The sequence below is a fragment of the Ictidomys tridecemlineatus genome, chromosome 2, assembly GCF_052094955.1.
Source record: "Ictidomys tridecemlineatus isolate mIctTri1 chromosome 2, mIctTri1.hap1, whole genome shotgun sequence".
Lineage (NCBI taxonomy): Eukaryota > Metazoa > Chordata > Mammalia > Rodentia > Sciuridae > Ictidomys > Ictidomys tridecemlineatus.
Genome location: NC_135478.1, coordinates 77,881,630 through 77,899,176, shown reverse-complemented (window position 1 = coordinate 77,899,176; position 17,547 = coordinate 77,881,630). Strand labels below are relative to the sequence as shown.

Below are 17,547 nucleotides of genomic sequence, written 5' to 3'. Positions count from 1 at the left end.
CTAGTTCTCAGGAGTGATGGGGAAGGCGAATATGTGTGGGTAGAAGCTGAGTTGGGCAAAGAGGAGGAGGGTATTCCAAGAGTCCATCCCTGAATAGAGGAGCACAATTTATTGCCCTTTATTTTAATGCAAGGGATAAGCTGTCTGTGAGGGTCAGGGATTGTGGATACAAGACTTCCAAAACTCTTCAGGCACTGGGCTCACCCTCCCTATGCTACCCAGTCCTGAGCACACCCCCTCCCCCCTGCCCTGCTCCTCCTTCCCTGGCTTGAAATTCTGGCTTTGTGGCCTGGATGCCTATGGCAGTCAGTACAGCACCAAGAGGGGTCCAGCTGGCAAAGCCAGGATGGTAGAGAGGCAGAATGAGCCCTCCTGCAGTCCTGGGCTTATGGCCTAGAATTTCTCCTCAGGGGTTCTCAGTCTGTGCATCTGGAAGAAAGGTCAGTAGAAGAGAGAGAGAGAGAGAGAGAGAGAGAGAGAGAGAGAGAGAGAGAGATTGTGGTGTGTGTGTGTGTGTGTGTGTGTGTGTGTGTGTGCCCTCAGTGGAGGGAGTGTATGAGGAAGTAAAACCTACCCCAACCCTGTCATAGGGTTACTGAGGGCCCTAGGTACTTGGTTGTGCCTCGTCAGTGAAGTTCATGCTTCCAGGTACCCAGCCTGGTGAGCCCTGACCTCTGACCCTCAAGCAGGACTGCTCAACCTTCAGTAACCACCCATGGTATAAGCCCTAAGAACTGTACACCCTACCTCCTCTGCAACCCCATGAGTACTCTCTCACGGGCCAGTCTCTGAACCTCTTAGTGTCCTTGCCCTGTTGCTAAGTGCACCCACAGCTTGATCAACATCACTAGCATCCTCCTTGTGACCAAATTCTAGATATTGCATTTGCTAACCACCATCTACTTATTTGTTCATTCATTCCTGGTCTGCAGACCCTAATCTGAACCAGACAAATGAAGGAAAGTGATCTTCCCCGAGGGTTAAGTGCTTTAAAGCACAGACAGTTACAGAGCCACCACTGGATGCCCAGCCAGCAGGGTGAGCCCACAGTCCCACACCCCTGTATCACTCTACACCATCTCCAGAGTGCATTGGCCTGGCTGGGTCCCACCATACCAGGTGTTTTGTGCTGCAGTTTATTCTATTGTCACTGTATTTTAAATATTTTGCACATCAGAAACTATTCTTGTTCATCGTGCTTTATTGGTATGTGTGGAATCCCTTTCAGAAAATGCAAGATAATTTACATAACCCAGCAGGTTCTCAGCTCTAAGGATGGCCATCTCTGCAGGGGTTGCTTCAGGGCCCCTTCTCTCCAACCCTCTTTACATAGCTTCCAGTCTCATTAGCTGAGTCTAATAGTCTTCCATATCTCTGGTAGAGTCCATGGCCCTGCCCTGGTGTTTCCTGGCTCAGTGCCCTCATGAGTAGGAAATACTCCAAGTCCTGGGATTGTTGGGTGTGGGGCTCTGGGGAATTGGGTGGGGCTGCATGCAGAGCCAGGATGAAAATTGGCTTGTAATTCCTAAGTACCGGGCTATGCTGCTTCTGGCGGCGCTGGAGAGGGGGCGCTGAGCTGTTGGGTATGAAGTGTAACAGAACAGACTTTACCACCTGAAACTGCTGCTTCAAGTTCAGATCAGGCAAGGAACAAACCTCGTAACAACCAAAAAGACCAAAGAAGAATACACTTAAGATGAAGACACAACACTTGATCCGAAGCAAGAAGTTTGTGCCTACTCAACAGCTTTGAAAGAGCACTTCCCAACACTGCTGGTAGACTTTGTTTTCTTCAGTGCTGTACTGTGAGATTGCCCGGTGCATCAGCAGTTGTATTCTTTATTAGCTTGGTAGATCATTTTCTCTCGCTCTTTTTTTTAATACTAGCAACTTTCATCCTTTGAAACATGTGCTGAAAAAGAAGAATCAGCAAATACTACTGAAAGTGCAATATTTGATTATCACTTCGAGATGAGCTTTGATCCAAACCTTCTCCACAACAATGGACACAATGGGTACCCCAATGGTACTTCAGCAGCACTGCGTGAAACTGGGGTTATTGAAAAACTATTAACCTCTTATGGATTTTTTCAGTGTTCAGAACGTCAAGCTAGACTTTTCTTCCACTGTTCACAATATAATGGTAACCTGCAGGACTTAAAAGTAGGAGATGATGTTGAATTTGAAGTATCATCTGACCAGTGGACTGGGAAACCCATTGCTATTAAATTGGTGAAGATTAAACCAGAAATCCATCCTGAAGAATGAATGAATGGACAAGAAGTGTTTTATCTGACATATACCCCTGAAGATGTTGAAGGGAATGTTCAGCTGGAAACCAGAGATAAAATAAATTTTGTAATTGATAACAATAAACATACTGGTGCTGTAAGTGCTCGTAACATTATGCTGTTGAAAAAGAAACAAGCCCGCTGTCAGGGAGTAGTTTGTGCCATGAAGGAGGCATTTGGCTTTATTGAAAGAGGTGATGTTGTAAAAGAGATATTCTTTCACTATAGTGAATTTAAAGGTGACCTAGAAACCTTACAGCCTGGAGATGAAGTGGAATTCACAATCAAGGACAGAAATGGTAAAGAAGTTGCAACAGATGTCAGACTTTTGCCTCAAGGGACAGTCATTTTTGAAGACATCAGCATTGAACATTTTAAAGGAACTGTACCCAAAGTTATCCCAAAAGTACCCAGTAAAAACCAGAATGACCCATTGCCAGGACGAATCAAAGTTGACTTTGTGATTCCTAAAGAACTTCCCCTTGGAGACAAAGATACAAAATCCAAGGTGACCCTATTGGAAGGTGACCATGTTAGGTTTAATATTTCAACAGACCGACGTGACAAATTAGAACGAGCAACTAACATAGAAGTTCTATCAAATACATTTCAGTTCACTAATGAAGCCAGAGAAATGGGTGTGATTGCTGCCATGAGAGATGGTTTTGGTTTCATCAAGTGTGTGGATCGTGATGCTCGTATGTTCTTCCACTTCAGTGAAATTCTGGATGGGAACCAGCTCCATATTGCAGATGAAGTAGAGTTTACTGTGGTTCCTGATATGCTCTCTGCCCAAAGAAATCATGCTATTAGGATTAAAAAACTTCCCAAGGGCACGGTTTCATTCCATTCCCATTCAGATCATCGTTTTCTGGGCACTGTAGAGAAAGAAGCCACTTTTTCCAATCCTAAAACCACTAGCCCAAATAAAGGCAAAGAGAAGGAGGCTGAGGATGGCATTATTGCTTACGATGATTGTGGGGTGAAACTGACCATTGCTTTTCAAGCCAAGGATGTGGAAGGATCTACTTCTCCTCAAATAGGAGATAAGGTTGAATTTAGTATTAGTGACAAACAGAGGCCTGGACAGCAGATTGCAACTTGTGTGCGACTTTTAGGTCGTAATTCCAACAAGAGGCTCTTGGGTTATGTGGCAACTCTGAAAGATAATTTTGGGTTTATTGAAACAGCCAATCATGATAAGGAAATCTTTTTCCATTACAGTGAGTTCTCTGGTGATGTTGATAGCCTGGAGCTGGGGGACATGGTCGAATACAGCTTGTCCAAAGGCAAAGGCAACAAAGTCAGTGCTGAAAAAGTAAACAAAACTCACTCAGTGAATAGCATTACTGAAGAAGCTGATCCCACTATCTATTCTGGTAAAGTCATTCGCCCCCTCAGAGGTGTTGATCCAACACAGATTGAGTATCAAGGAATGATTGAGATCGTGGATGAGGGGGATATGAAAGGTGAGGTGTATCCTTTTGGCATAGTCGGAATGGCCAATAAAGGGGATTACCTGCAGAAAGGGGAGAGTGTCAAGTTCCAATTGTGTGTCCTGGGCCAAAATGCACAGACTATGGCCTATAACATCACGCCCCTGCGCAGGGCCACAGTAGAGTGTGTGAAAGATCAGTTTGGCTTCATTAACTACGAAGTAGGAGATAGCAAGAAGCTCTTTTTCCATGTGAAAGAAGTTCAAGATGACATTGAGCTACAGGCAGGAGATGAAGTGGAGTTCTCAGTGATTCTTAATCAGCATACTGGCAAGTGCAGTGCCTGTAATGTTTGGCGAGTCTGTGAGGGCCCCAAGGCCGTTGCAGCTCCTCGACCTGATTGGTTGGTCAATCGCTTGAAGAACATCACCCTGGATTATGCTAGTGCTCCTCGCCTAATGGTTCTTCGTCAGCCAAGGGGACCAGATAACTCAATGGGATTTGGTGCAGAAAGAAAGATTCGTCAAGCTGGTGTCATTGACTAACCACATCCATAAAGCACATCATTAACCCACTATGATCAAGTTGGGGGGATTCTGATGAAGGGTTCTGAATATCTCCCTCTTCATCCCTCCCAAAATCTGGAATACTTATTCTATTGAGCTATTACACCAGTTTTAACACCTTCCTCGTGTTATGTTTAAAAAAATTAATAAATTTAAGAAACCATTTTAAAATTATGCACAGTTGCAGCCTGGAAAACTTATGGTGGCGCCTTATAGTATCAATTTTAGGAGCTTTATTTGGTGCATTTAATGCAACTGGTAATTGCAAAATCCATTTCGCCTGTGTAAGTGAAAAATACAGACTGTTATCTTGTTGGCCCTATGAAATTCTGCACTTGATATTTAGTATATATTCTACATTCATTACTTCTGGCAAAATGTTCTGCCTTAGCACTCAGTTGCATTCTTTTCCTTTTCTTTCCTGTTCATTATGCTTTAATTCTGAGGACCATATGAGGGTAGAATATATTACCTTTTAAAAATTACAAAAATTTGTATAGGCAAACCATTTTCTTAAGTTGATGGCCAAATGTTAAAATGTTATTTTTCATATCATTTATAATCTTGTCACAATCCACTTAACAAAGTTTGGTTAGATTTCAGTGAAAATTATCTTCCAGAGTAGTATTTTTTTCCCTGGGATGGGGGGCAAATAACTGTACTACAATTAGTATATATGGTGCAGAATTTCGTGCAAATGAAGTGTGCCAGCAGTGTGATAATTTCAACATTTTTAAACAAACAAAAAAAAGGACGAATGCACAAACTTGCTGCTGCTTAGATCACTGCAGCTTCTAGGACCCAGTTTCTTTTACTGATTTAAAAACAAAACAAGAAAAAAAAATAAAAAAGTTGTGCCTGAAATGAATCTTGTTTTTTTTTTATAAGTAGCTGCCTGGTTCCTGTGTCCTGTGGAATACAGGCACTTGACCCTTGGTGTAGCTTCTGTTCAACTTTATATCACAGGAATGGATTGGTCTGATTTCTTGGCCCTCATCTTAAATTGGTCATATTCAGGGTCCCTGGCCAGTGGACTGAAGGCTTTGTCTAAGATGACAAGGATCAGCTCAGGGGATGTCGGGGAGGGCGCTTTTATCTTCCCCGTTGTCCTTTGAGGTTTTGATCTCTGGGTAAAGAGGCCATTTATCTTTGTAAACACAAAACATTTTGCTTTCTCCAGTTTTCTGTTAATGGTGAAAGAATGGAAGTGAATAAAGTTTTACTGATTTTTGAGACACTAAAAAAAAAAAAAAAAAGATTGGCTTGTAGCATCCCATAGCAGCCCCAGGGCCTAGAGTAGACCCTGCACCCTGTAGATGCTCAGTAAAAATAGTAACATGGAAGTCAGAAAAAGTCTTAAGCTGGCTGAGAATCCATGTTCACCATGGTCACTTGGCCCCCTATCCCTCCCCCACCACATACAGCTCAGCCTGTCTTGTCACTGGGCTCTGCACTGGTTCTGAGATGTGGAAGGTTCAGTGAATGCTGACCACCTCCCTGCCATATGTGGAACCTATGCAGCTGAACAGAGGGTCTCGGACTCCCTTGGCTACTTCCTCCTAACAGTTCCATATCACCCCTGTAAACAGCTGGACTCCACTGGGCATTCAGGATCCCCAAATTCAGTCTATGTGATATCATATCCTTTGTATTGGACATCCAACCCCACAATCCTGGCCTGCCCACTCTACCTATCCCCAAAGACAGGTTCATTTTACAAAGTCTGACCTTCTCCCTGTCCATTCCCTTTTATTCCTCATGGCAGGCCTGCCTTATTAGATCACCCCCTCCATCTCCTGGCTCAAGACCACAGACACCCTTGCCTACCATATTATTTCCAATAAGATGTTATTTTCCACCCTTTTTTCTCCTTACTTTCAGGGTCTGGGCCAGAGGGTCTCATGTAAGAACCTTTTCTTCCACCTTTGCTGGGGGAAACTCCAGGTGCTATTTTCTGTCACCCCATCTCCATGTCTCCCAAACAGTCTAACCCTGGCATGAGGGTGCACAGAGCCATTAAAATTGGGGTGGATATATCTGCAGCATCCCGTATAGGGAGAGCCCAAGAAACAACTGTCAGTTACAAGCAGCATTCTCACAGATGTAACCATGCCTGGGTTCCTCTATGCCCCCGAGTCAGCTCTGAGAGATGCCAAAGTCAGGGTCCCTTAGGGCTGGCTGTCTAGCACGGGCTAGTTGGTGTGCTTCAGGCTCTACCCCCAGCCTCCCTTCTGTACATGGATGGTATGAAGGTAGATTCACTGGTGAGGGAGTGCTGCCTATAGTGCCTGGACCCTGAGAAATTCTTTTGGATGCTCTGGCCGGCTCCTGGGACTCCTTCCCATGCACTCTAAAAAACCTCCTATACTGCATGCCCTGAGCTTGGGAACTCACTGAGGAAACTGAGACTGTTGATGGCACTTCAGGCCCCTTAGTCGGAAATGAGGCCCCTATCTCCCTGAGCCTCCTTCCTACCTGTCCTGCTCCAAGGAAATCCAGGGTAGAACCCAGGCAGCCAAAGGAGATAGGCATGTGTACCCTACAAAGATTCCTGGAGCAAAAACCTCTGCTGGGCTGTGGAAGGCACATAGAAGGAACTCTTGTCTGGCCTCTCCCACACAGGTTCTTTTCCATCAAGGTCTATGCTGGCCATTCTATGAGGAGTAAAGCATTGGTTCGAGCTGTGGAGAGCCCAAATAAGACCTAAGTCATAGTAGGATGAGGGTGGGGCTGCATAGGTTCCAGGCAGGTCTAGCATCTGGGGATTCCAGAGGAGAGGGGTGTTTCCACTTCTCAGTGAGAAAACTGAGGTTTAGCTCAAGTCCATGGATAGAGGATGGCCATTAGGAACTTTGTGCTTAGAGGGACATTTAAAATATTCTGTCTTGAAAGTTGGAGGCTTTTGTCCCACCATTCACTTTGAGTTAGTTTGGTTGATGGTGCCATGGGAGGGGCTGCATGTATTCCTGCCTAGTCCTTGTAGGAGGTCTGGGCATTGGGAGGCTGGCCCACCTGTCCTCTAGGTATGGCCTCCACCCCAGAAGCTCTTTCCTTGGGCTATGGAATATGCTGCCTCCCCAGCATTGGCCAGAATGACTAAGGGAAGATTGTGGGCCATCCCAAGAGGGGCCACACCCAGATTTCTTGGCCCTACCTGTCTGCATGCTGTACCCAGCCAGGAACCTAGGAGTTGGCCCTAGTGTACCTCCCCTTTCATCAAGCCCAATCAAGTGCCCTCCCCATATGTTCTCAACTATCAGCTTCTCTCATCTACCCTGGTGGAGGCCTCAGGTCTCCCTGGATACATTCAGTCCCCTTTGTCCTCAGAGAGCACACAGCTGGCTAGTCACAACTTGCCCAGCCCCTATCTTCCAGTACTCACTGGCCTACAAGGGATGAGGTATGTGGCCTATGTGCCCGGGACTTGCCTCTCAGGTCTCCTTGAGGGCTACAAATGAACCCTCCAGGGACATCTAAGGAAGCAACAGGACTATTCATATCCTCTTAGCTGGGAGATTCTCCTGCCCCACCTGCAGAGTCCATAAGGGCTATGATCTTGAGTGTGGCTTAGCAGGTTAATTGGCAGCATCCCCTGCGGAGCACACCCCACAACCCTCTGTGGGATTAACAGGTATCATGATGCACATACAGTGGAGAGAGAACAGATCCTGGGCAGGTTCTACCATGAGGGAATCTCTAGAGTCCATGACCCCTCCATGCATTCTCTCAGTGAATTATTCCTGGCATCAGTTCTAGGTCAGTCCTGTGCTGGGAAGCAGGGACCCTGAGAATCTTCCAACATAGTCTGCTTTCAAGACTTCCCCAGGTTCCAAAGAGATGCTGCGAAAATCCATGAGAAAGAGCAGTGTTGGTGTGAGTGCCAACAGGGCTTGTGGAGAGAACTCTAGGGCCCCCACCAGGTCTCATGGAGGTACTGAAGCTGCTGGCCAAAGGGGAGTGGTCCCTGGCTGCCAGAAATCCCAGAGCAGAAGGCTAAAAGATGCTGAACAGCCCCCATTCTGAGGGAGTAAGTGAGGCACTGCATGAGGATGTGGAGGATAGGGTAAGCCTGGCCTTCGGTGGAGAGGGGTTGGGGGACAGCAATAGATGAATCACTTACCCTCCCACCACCGTTTCAGTGAGAGGCCTGCAAGTGATTCTCTGTGCTCCGCAGCCTGACACGTGGCCCCTGCACACTGGGCCATGTCCAGGCTGTCTTTCTTCTCCTTGCCTCATTTCCAATTTATGTCAGGCAGAGGCTGACACAGGACAAGTGTGACAAATGTCTTGCAACCTGTTCAAAAATTGGCAAAAGAAAAACTCTCCCCAACAAGATATTCCATCTACATACCTCCCAGATGTCACCGGGAGGACCTGTCACGGCCAAGACAGATGGTGGCCCTAATGGACTCCATTCTTCACCTGCTGCTGGGGAGCTGCAACCTAGCCCCAAGGCAATAGAGCCCTCCCTGACAGTGGTCTGCCCATTCCCTCTATACCCACAGAACCTCTGTCACAGTCAGACCCCAGGGTCCCAGCATCTCTACCTCCTGCTTTTAGGACAGAGCACATTTGAGCCTCAGCTTTGGCACAAGGCAGGAACACCTCTGTTCCTTTCTCTGGCTAAACTCCCTTCCAGTTAGTCATCCTAATCACCCCACCTGGGGTACTATCACTCTCCCAGGATGTCCAGGGAACTCTGGAAGTTGGGATCCCAAGCACAGAGGTCACATGACAATCTTCATCATGCTGTCACTGGGTTTTAGCTGTAATAAGGGCTCTTGGGGGTAGCAGGATGTTGCTCTGCAGTGGAAACTACAGGTCTATAAGCTCCCAATCTTAATGGCTCATTTCCTGCTAGGTACCAGACATCATGTCCATTTCCCCACCTTGTGTGGGGCTACCAGGTCCAGTGTGTATGTAGACCTCACTCAGCCAGATTGATGCTCTGTCCCCACCAACTTCTCCACAGATAGGAATGGATAATGGCCCCAGGCAGGCTTTCCACATCCTTGAAGCAAGACTTTCATAAGATGAAAAGAGGAGTTGGGAAGAGTCCAGCCTCCTGAGAGGTCCAGGAGAAGATCGGCCTGGGGGGAATATGCCTGAGACTGTGGCAGGCACTGGAGGAGGGGAGTTGCCTGAGCAAAGCAGGCATGAGAAAGCCAGAGCCTCACAGAACAGTTAGTGTGTCAGAGTTAGGGTTACATCAGATGCCAGCAATGCCCCTTCTAGCTCCAACTTGACCTTGGAATCTGGGTTTGGCTTTCTTCTCTATAGAGTGGGGACAATGGTGAAGGCTGCCAACTCCTGGGCTGATGAGCCAGGCATTTCCTCTTTGCATTTGCCCTGAATATATGTGACCCTATAGCACCCTGTGAGATAGATCTTGTGATCTTCATTTTCCATGTGATGGAATGAGCACAGAGATACTGCAGGGCCTGCCTGAGACAGAGTTCAAGGCCTCCCTGCAGGATTACATGTTGGGACCTGGTGCCATAGGGACTCATGAATCACTCATCCTTTCACCTGTTCTAGCATTAGCATGAGACCAGACAGAATAAACCAAAAGCACCTTTGTGACATTTCACAGCATGCTAGTCAACCATGATATTGCACGCATGGAGCCCACAGACCAGGGACAGTCAACAGAAACAAGCCATGCAGAGGCCTGCTAGGTTGAGCAGCAGGTAGAATGAGGTAGAATAGGTACCCTGGCAATGGACAGGAAGTAGAGGGTGGATGTCAGGAGGACCCTGGGATTGGTCCAATGATGTGCCCCATCTGTATCCCTAGTCCTCTCATTTCACAGATAAGAAACCCAGGCTCCAGATGGGCCTGAGCTGGGTCACACAGGTGGGCTTGGAGGTATCTGAGTCTCACTGGTTTGCTGCAGCCACAATGAGGGGATGAAGGAATGTTCATAGGAGCAAATGAGCAGGGCTTGGCTCCCTGAGGGCCTGGCCTGGCAGGGAGGTGTCACTGCTGGTGGGTGGGATATAACGGTTTAAACATGCATTCTCAGGACTAGGTACTGAGGTATGGGCTAGGGTGCAGGGCACTACTTCTAGCAGGCTGAGGATTGGGAATCTCTGAAAGTTATAGACATGCAAGGGACATTGGGTGCAGGGTCGATATTGGGTGCATATCTGATCCAGACCTAGGCTTTCCAGGGACCCTTTTGTATTTGGCTAGAGGAGAAAGGGTAGGGATAGGGTGGCTGTGTTGTAAAATTGTTATGACAATTACTAGGGAAAAGACAGAAGCTCTTCCAGGTTTTATAATTGAGAGCATCTGATGTAACCTAAGCAAGGGGTCCAGGGAGGGCAACTAGAAGGTAGGTGTGTCCTCTGGGTGAAAAATCAGACAGTATAGATCCTTGGGGGGTTACTTGGGAGGAATGAGTACAGTAAGATCTGGGGATAGCCACTGATTTCTGGTGGCTCAGCTATGGCTACTGGTGCCTGTGATGGTCCCTTGGGCTTAGAGTCTCCTTTCTGAGGCTGGTCCTTCCTCAGCCCTAGGAGCATCTGTGTCCTGGGCCAGTAGACTGGATCAAGCCTCTTTTAAGAACTGCCAGGGGGTAAGGTAGGTGGGAGAGACAGTGCTGGGAGCCTGAACTGACCCCCTCCTGAGTCCTAGACCAAGGTGCTAAGGAAATGAAGCTAGAAGTTCCCTGACTTCAAATTATACTACAGAGCAACAAAAACAGCCTGGTATTGGTATCAAATTAATGAAGACCAGTGTAATAGAATACAAGACACAGAGACACACCTTAGTTACAGTTATCTGATCCTCAGCAAAGTTGCCAGAAACATATACTGAAGAAAAGATAGACTTTTTAACCAATGAAAGTGGGAAAACTGGACACCCATATGTGGAAGAATGAAACTAGATTCGTCTCTCTCACCCTGCACAAAAGTCAGATCAAGGTGGGTCAAAGAATTATGACTTATGAATTATGAATTCCACCAGAATCTTGGCGATTGCTTAGAAGAAAGCAAAGGGCAACAATTTGCATTCCAATGAGCCTCTGGGGTGATTTTGAAACACACTCCGCTGGTCTATTTGGGGATTCAGGCCTGAGTTCCTCATTAAACATCCCAGCACATTATTTAATTAACTAAAACTCTGCTCAAGACTGACAAGAGGCCCAAGGGGCTGAGAGTGAGCAGTACCAGGATGGAGGGGTTCTGGAGTCTCTGGACCAGCCAGCCTTGAGGAAGGAATCCTAGAAAAGGAGGGTGAGAAGTAGACCTGCAAATGCTAACTACAGCTCACAGCCGAGGAGCAGGGCCAAGGGGGAGGGCAAGGTGCAGAACAGGCCATGCATTTTGTGGCCATCTTTACAGAGAAGCTTGCCTTGCGTGCATCTGTCTAGAAGGGTACACAGGAAACTGACTGGAGAAGGTTGCCTCTGGGAAAGAGATGTGAGAGTGAGGGGTGGAGGGGAATCAGACTTTGGCTTCTGCATTGTTTAGATTTCTTTTTAACACCTGTATTTATTTCAAGACAGCATTACGGCTTTGCGTTAGCCCTGCCCTCTCTTCACACATCCCTAGGCAATAGCTGTGAGGATGAGCTCTCTTCTCAGCCTGGACATCCACCCATCCTCGGACAGACCCTGTGTCCAGTCCCCTCTCTTTGCCCTGTTGGGGTTTCTGACCTGGAGGGTGACAGATGAGGAGGAGACGATGACAGTGAGCTGGTGAGGCATATCAGGAAGCATGGTGAGGGCCTGAGGATGGCTTGGCAGAGGTAGGGCAGCTCATTTTAGAAGCTGCAGGAGCTATTTTGAATTTGTACTTTTATCTTGGGTTTAAGTGCATGTGTGTTTGGAGTTGTGGCCAGGAGGGGTTAGGGTGAACTGACCAATCGTCCCAGTTTGCTCAGTATTCGGGGTGGCTGCATGTGAGACTTTTGATGCTTCAATCAGAGCTGCCAGTACCCTAGGGTAGGTGCAGCTGGTAGTGGCAATCAATGAGGTAGGGGAAAGAACAGCACAGGTAGAATTGGATGGAGATGGGCAGATGGTGGGCTTGACCCTGAAGTGACCTTGACCAATGACCTGGCCTAGTTGTTGGTGCGTGTAGTCACAGAATGTTTCCCTCACCCCCCAACAACTCCCTACTACTGTTACATCCAGGAAACTCCAGACTTGAATGTGTAGCCACAGTTGCCCTGCACACCCTCCTGCTCTGGTTAAACCAAATAAAGACGCACCTGCATCCTCAGAGATGCTCTATTCCTCACCTGCAAACACCAGTCGGAGGTGCCGCCTGGCCAGCGCTCCTTGAGCCCTCTCAGCCATGTAGTCGCTGCTGTTTGGGGGCCTGAGGTACAATCTCAGACGGAGCCAGGACACTCTGCTGGAAATCCACACAGGGGACCACGTGCATCAAGGGATTGCCAGCCTCCCCCAAGGACTCCAGCTCCCCTGGGTGCAGCTGAGCACAGGGCATGAATGCTTGTGCCTGCATGGTTTGATGGCGGTCCAGGATGGAAATGTAGATGACTAATGTCACTTCCCAGTGGCTCTGGTTCAGCCTTGGGTAACCCTAGTGACTGGTTCCAAGTGACTAGACCCAGAATCTGGTTCCATCTACACAGGATAGCAGAGTCCTCAAACACAGACGTTGGAGAGAGATAGGGTACCCCCAAACAAAGCCTGAAAATGCCAGGGAAGGGCACTTCCCCCTCGACAGGCAGCTCCTGGTGGCATTGCTGTTATAAGCTGAAGTGGTGGCCTCTGTCTCTGCAGTCTCTGGGGCATTTTGTAATTAGTATTGATTAAGGCAATTATTTTAATAAATTAGACTCAGTTAAATATAAACATTTCATCTCAATTTTTTTAAATTAAAAAAAAGAATACCTGCCTAGTCTAATGCTGCAGCAAGTACAGTACCCCCGTCCTGCTGAGGACTGGGATTTGTTTAGCTCCCATAGGGCACTGAGGCCGAAGCCCTTGGAGTTTACCTAATACGACATCTCATTTTGCAGATGGATGAACTGAGTTCACAGAAGAGAAGATCCTTGTTCAAGGCCACTGTGATGGTAGAAAGGGGGCCTACTACCTGTCCCCAAAGTTCACATGCTAAAGGCCTAACATTACATCAGGATGTGACCTTATCTGCATAAACCAGGCAATCAGGTTAAGCAGGACATTAAGGCGGGCTCTACTCTAATACGCCTTATAAAAGGGCAAATCTAGACACAGCTGCACCCAGAAAGATTACCAGGGGAAGACAGAAGAGCCATGTTTCTACAGGCCAAGGGACACCTGCGGTTGACAGGAAGCCACTGGAGGCTGGAAAAGGGAGGGGGTGCTCTCTTCCGGGCCTCAGGAAGAACCAACCCTGCCACACCTTGAACTTGGACTACCGCCTTCCAAAACTGTGAGACCATCAAATTCTGTTAACCACCTTGTTCGTGGCACTTTTTATGAGAATGCCAGTTATAATGAATTCAGGCCACCTTACATCCTCAGTTTCACTGATGGCCCCTGAAAAGACCCTATCTCCAGGACGATCTCAGTCTGAGGTGCATCAATTCAGCCAAGTGTCAGTGGAGAAGAAGGACCCCCAGTCAGCCCACTCTTCACACTCCCCAGGTGGCCCGCACTGGCCCACGTCCTGATGGGGAACTGCATGGCATTCAGCTTCTTCCACTTGCTTCAAGAAGTGACAGGACAGGGTGGCTGCTGGGCCTTTTCCCATTTCCTCTGCCTAGATAGAGGCTTGGCAAACAGATCACGGCCCTCACCCATGCCACCTCCCGCCCAGGGCCTCTGCCGCAGTTTCTTGGCAGGACACAGGAAGTCCCAGCTCCTCCCAGCTCTCTGCAAAGCATTCTTCTTCTACCTTTGATTTTTATTGGTTTGTGTCTTCAATGCTTTGTCTGTAATTACAGTTTGCTTCGTGCCTTGTTTAATAATGACTAATGTGAAGCAAAGGGGAGCACAGAGCTAAACGAGCATTTCATAATTAATATTCATTAAGGCAATTATTTTAATAAATTAGACTCAGTTAAATACGACCATTTCATCTCAATTTTTTAAAATTAAATAAAAATTAAAGAAACAAAAACAAAACCCACCTGGCTCGTCAAACCCTGTGGCAAGGGCAGGAAAGTGGGCAGAAGTAGGAAAGCAAAGACCAGGAGAGGGATAGGAAGGGCGCGTGGAAGGCAGGGACAATGGGATGACAGTGGCAGGAACCTGGGAAAATTAGCTCATCCTGTAGCTGGTCATGTTTTAAATTAGTAATGAAAGGGGACATTGATTAAGAGCTCACCAACCGTCAAGACCTTTGTCTTGATCGTTTTATTTAATCCTCACAGCAACCGATGAGGCAGGGTCTTTTACATTAATTGGCATTTTATAGGGAAGTGGGTTGCCCAAACTCACACAGCTAGTAAGTATGGAACCAGAGGTTGAAAGCTAGGAGGCCTCACTATCTTTCAAAAACTGACAAAACCTGCCCCATGACCTCTTGCCGACAAGGCCCCTGCACTTCAGGTGTTAGGAAATGGAAAGTAGCCATCTCCCTAAGATGTGCAAAAAATGGGCACTTGATTAGTTCTCTACTGTCGTTTTCTTGAAATTCTTAATAATTTCTTTAGCAAAAGTGCCAAATTTGCATTTTGTACGGGGGCTTGCAAATTATGCAGCCAGCATGAGGTACAGGTTTTGCAGCTATAACAAACAGACCCAGAAACATCAGGACTTTAGCAAGGTCGAGGCGCCTTTGCTTCTTACACAATAGCCCACAGTAGGCAATTCTGACAGTAAAATGGTTTCCATCTTCATTGTGTAGCTTCTGTCCTTGGGTTTGAGAAGATTGTCCATTCTCACCACACCCTGGTCGGGAAGAAGGGAAAGAAGCCAGGGAAGCCCAGGCCTTTAGGGCAGAGCCTGGCAGTGGTACTTGTAGCTTTTACTCTCATTCCATTGGTCAAAACAAGACCACATGGCTACACTAAGCTGCCAGGGGAGTAAGAAATGAACACTAGCTGGGCGAGTTGGTATCAAGGTAAAACTACAAAACCAACCTTTTAGTATTCCACACAATCTTGCTTCTGCATCCTTGGGCTAATGCCAAGCAAACCAGTTTTTTTTTTTTTCTCTCTCTCTGGTTTCTAGAAATCCAAGACGAATTCATGCAAATCTTAAAAATGAGGAGGGTGGGTGTCCACAGCCCCCTAGAGTGGTGTGCAGGATGGGGTGCACCTTTGCCTGCTCCCTGCTTCTTTGGAGTGGGCTTATTGGGACATCACCCTGTCTCCACCCTCCACCCTATCAAAGCATGAGGATGACCAGGGTAAGGGCATCCGTGTTGAAGTTTTTCAGAGCAATCTGAGAAGCACATGGAGGCTAAGCCATAAAGAGGATGTCAGCTTGGATATAGGACTGACCATGGCTGCGGGCGGCACACTGCGGCATAAATGAAGCTTAATCCGATCATGGCTGCATCCTTTCCTTTCTACAATGCCTCTAGCAGCTGCTGTGTTGCCATGGAAGAGTCGGGTAGTGGCAGCAACAGAGCCCTGTAAAGACGGCAATATCTACTCCCTTGCCTTTCTAGGAAAGGTTTGCCAGCTCCTGAATTATTAATGGCTGGCCAGGAGGGCACTGATTTCTTCCACTGAGAATCGAGGGCTACCTCCTATTTGGGATCTGGCAATTGATTTCAGAGCTGCTGAGAATGGAGCCCAGGGCCTCATGCATACTAGACACCCACTCTGCCTCTGAGCTACCCCTGCCCTCTGTGGCACCTGAAATGTTCCTGTATGTGCTTGTAGTTGAAATCCAGGAGGATCTGGAAACGTCCTGAAATGGTGGCATCGGTGAGGCAGCTAGTGCTTTTCAGGATACTCTCCACCCACCAAGAATACTGCACATGGTGTAGAACCATCGTTGTGGGCAGGGCATCAGTTTGGGTTGAATTTCAGTCCTGTCTCAATCCCTCCTTAATTTGTAAGTGCTCTTGGATTTGCACCCCAGCTGCCTGGTCTTGAAATTGTGGGTACTGAATTAGGCAGGGCAGGGTCCTAGAGATATAGCACCCCTAATCTAAATGGACCTCTCACAAGGGATTGCCATCCAAACACAGGTCACTAAAAATATTCCATGAAATCACCTTCAGGATGTATATAAGGTTATATGGAACATAAATGAATTTCATGTTTAGACTTGAGTAGACCCTCATAATATCTCATTATGTGTATGCAAATATTCCAAAACCTGAAACACTTCTAGTCCTGAGCATTTCACATAAAGGACATTCTTCCTGTCTCTCCAAAATGCGGCCCTGGAACTTGGGCAAAACAGAGCCAACACCAAAAGGGGCACTTTGAAGGTCATCCTGAACTTGACTGGGGCAGAGGTGCCATTGGAGGCAACCATGGGCTCTTTCCAGGCTTACTTGGAAGGACCTACATCTCAAACCAGCTCTGCCACCAACTTCTTCTTTGACCTCCGATGAGTCTCCACCTGGGCCTGTCTCCCCAGGGGTATCATGGAGGGGCCTGCTCAGCTGCTTGCTAATGCTGTGAGGTGCTTTGATTTCCAGTTTGTAAGTTTCTTCTGAACTCTCTCCAAGTTTTCCCCATTCTTCAGAAAGAATATGCTTTGGTTCCTGAAAAGGGCGGAGTCTGCCCTGTATGTAGAGGACATATTCCTCCACGGGTCCTTGGGGCTCTGTTTCTGTCCGTGAGCACAGCAGTGGAGCCAGCAGCCTGAGTCAGAGGCTGCACCGCCCAGGCATCAAGGGATTTCAAACTAGAGGATAAGACACCGGAGCAGTTTAATAGGATGAAAGAATAATACGGCCTTGTTAGCAATACAGTAAAACTAAGCTTTTCTAATGCTGGGGTTGCCCTAGCTAATTAGAAAAGCTGCAGATCTGAGGGCTAAGCACAGTGGTTAGGAACAGACTCCCTGCCAGACCCAGCCAACTTCATCTCTTCTGCCAGCGGAAACTAGTTGTAGGATGCAGGTCTTCCTATTCTAAGTTAAAATGTAGTAGGTAATAGCACTCAACCAATGGTGTCACTGCAAGAATTAAATTAAAAAGAATTTAATGCTGTGAGAGCAAGGTAAACCAGAAGCTCACAGACTTCCTCGGTCCCAGCACCCTGAGCACCTTGGTAGCTTTTCATAGTGCCCTTAGGCAAGAAGAAACAATCAAAGCTCCATTCACCAAGCAGTTAGCTCCCAAAGATTTAATAAGTATCTGTGACATACCAATTTAGCAG

The 17,547-nt window shown here is 47.2% G+C and overlaps 1 pseudogene; it reads left to right on the top strand.

The window, feature by feature from the left end:
- The first annotated feature begins 2,253 nt into the window (after positions 1–2,253).
- LOC144375183 (cold shock domain-containing protein E1 pseudogene) lies at positions 2,254–5,157 on the top strand (annotated as a pseudogene).
- The last annotated feature ends 12,390 nt before the right edge of the window (positions 5,158–17,547 follow it).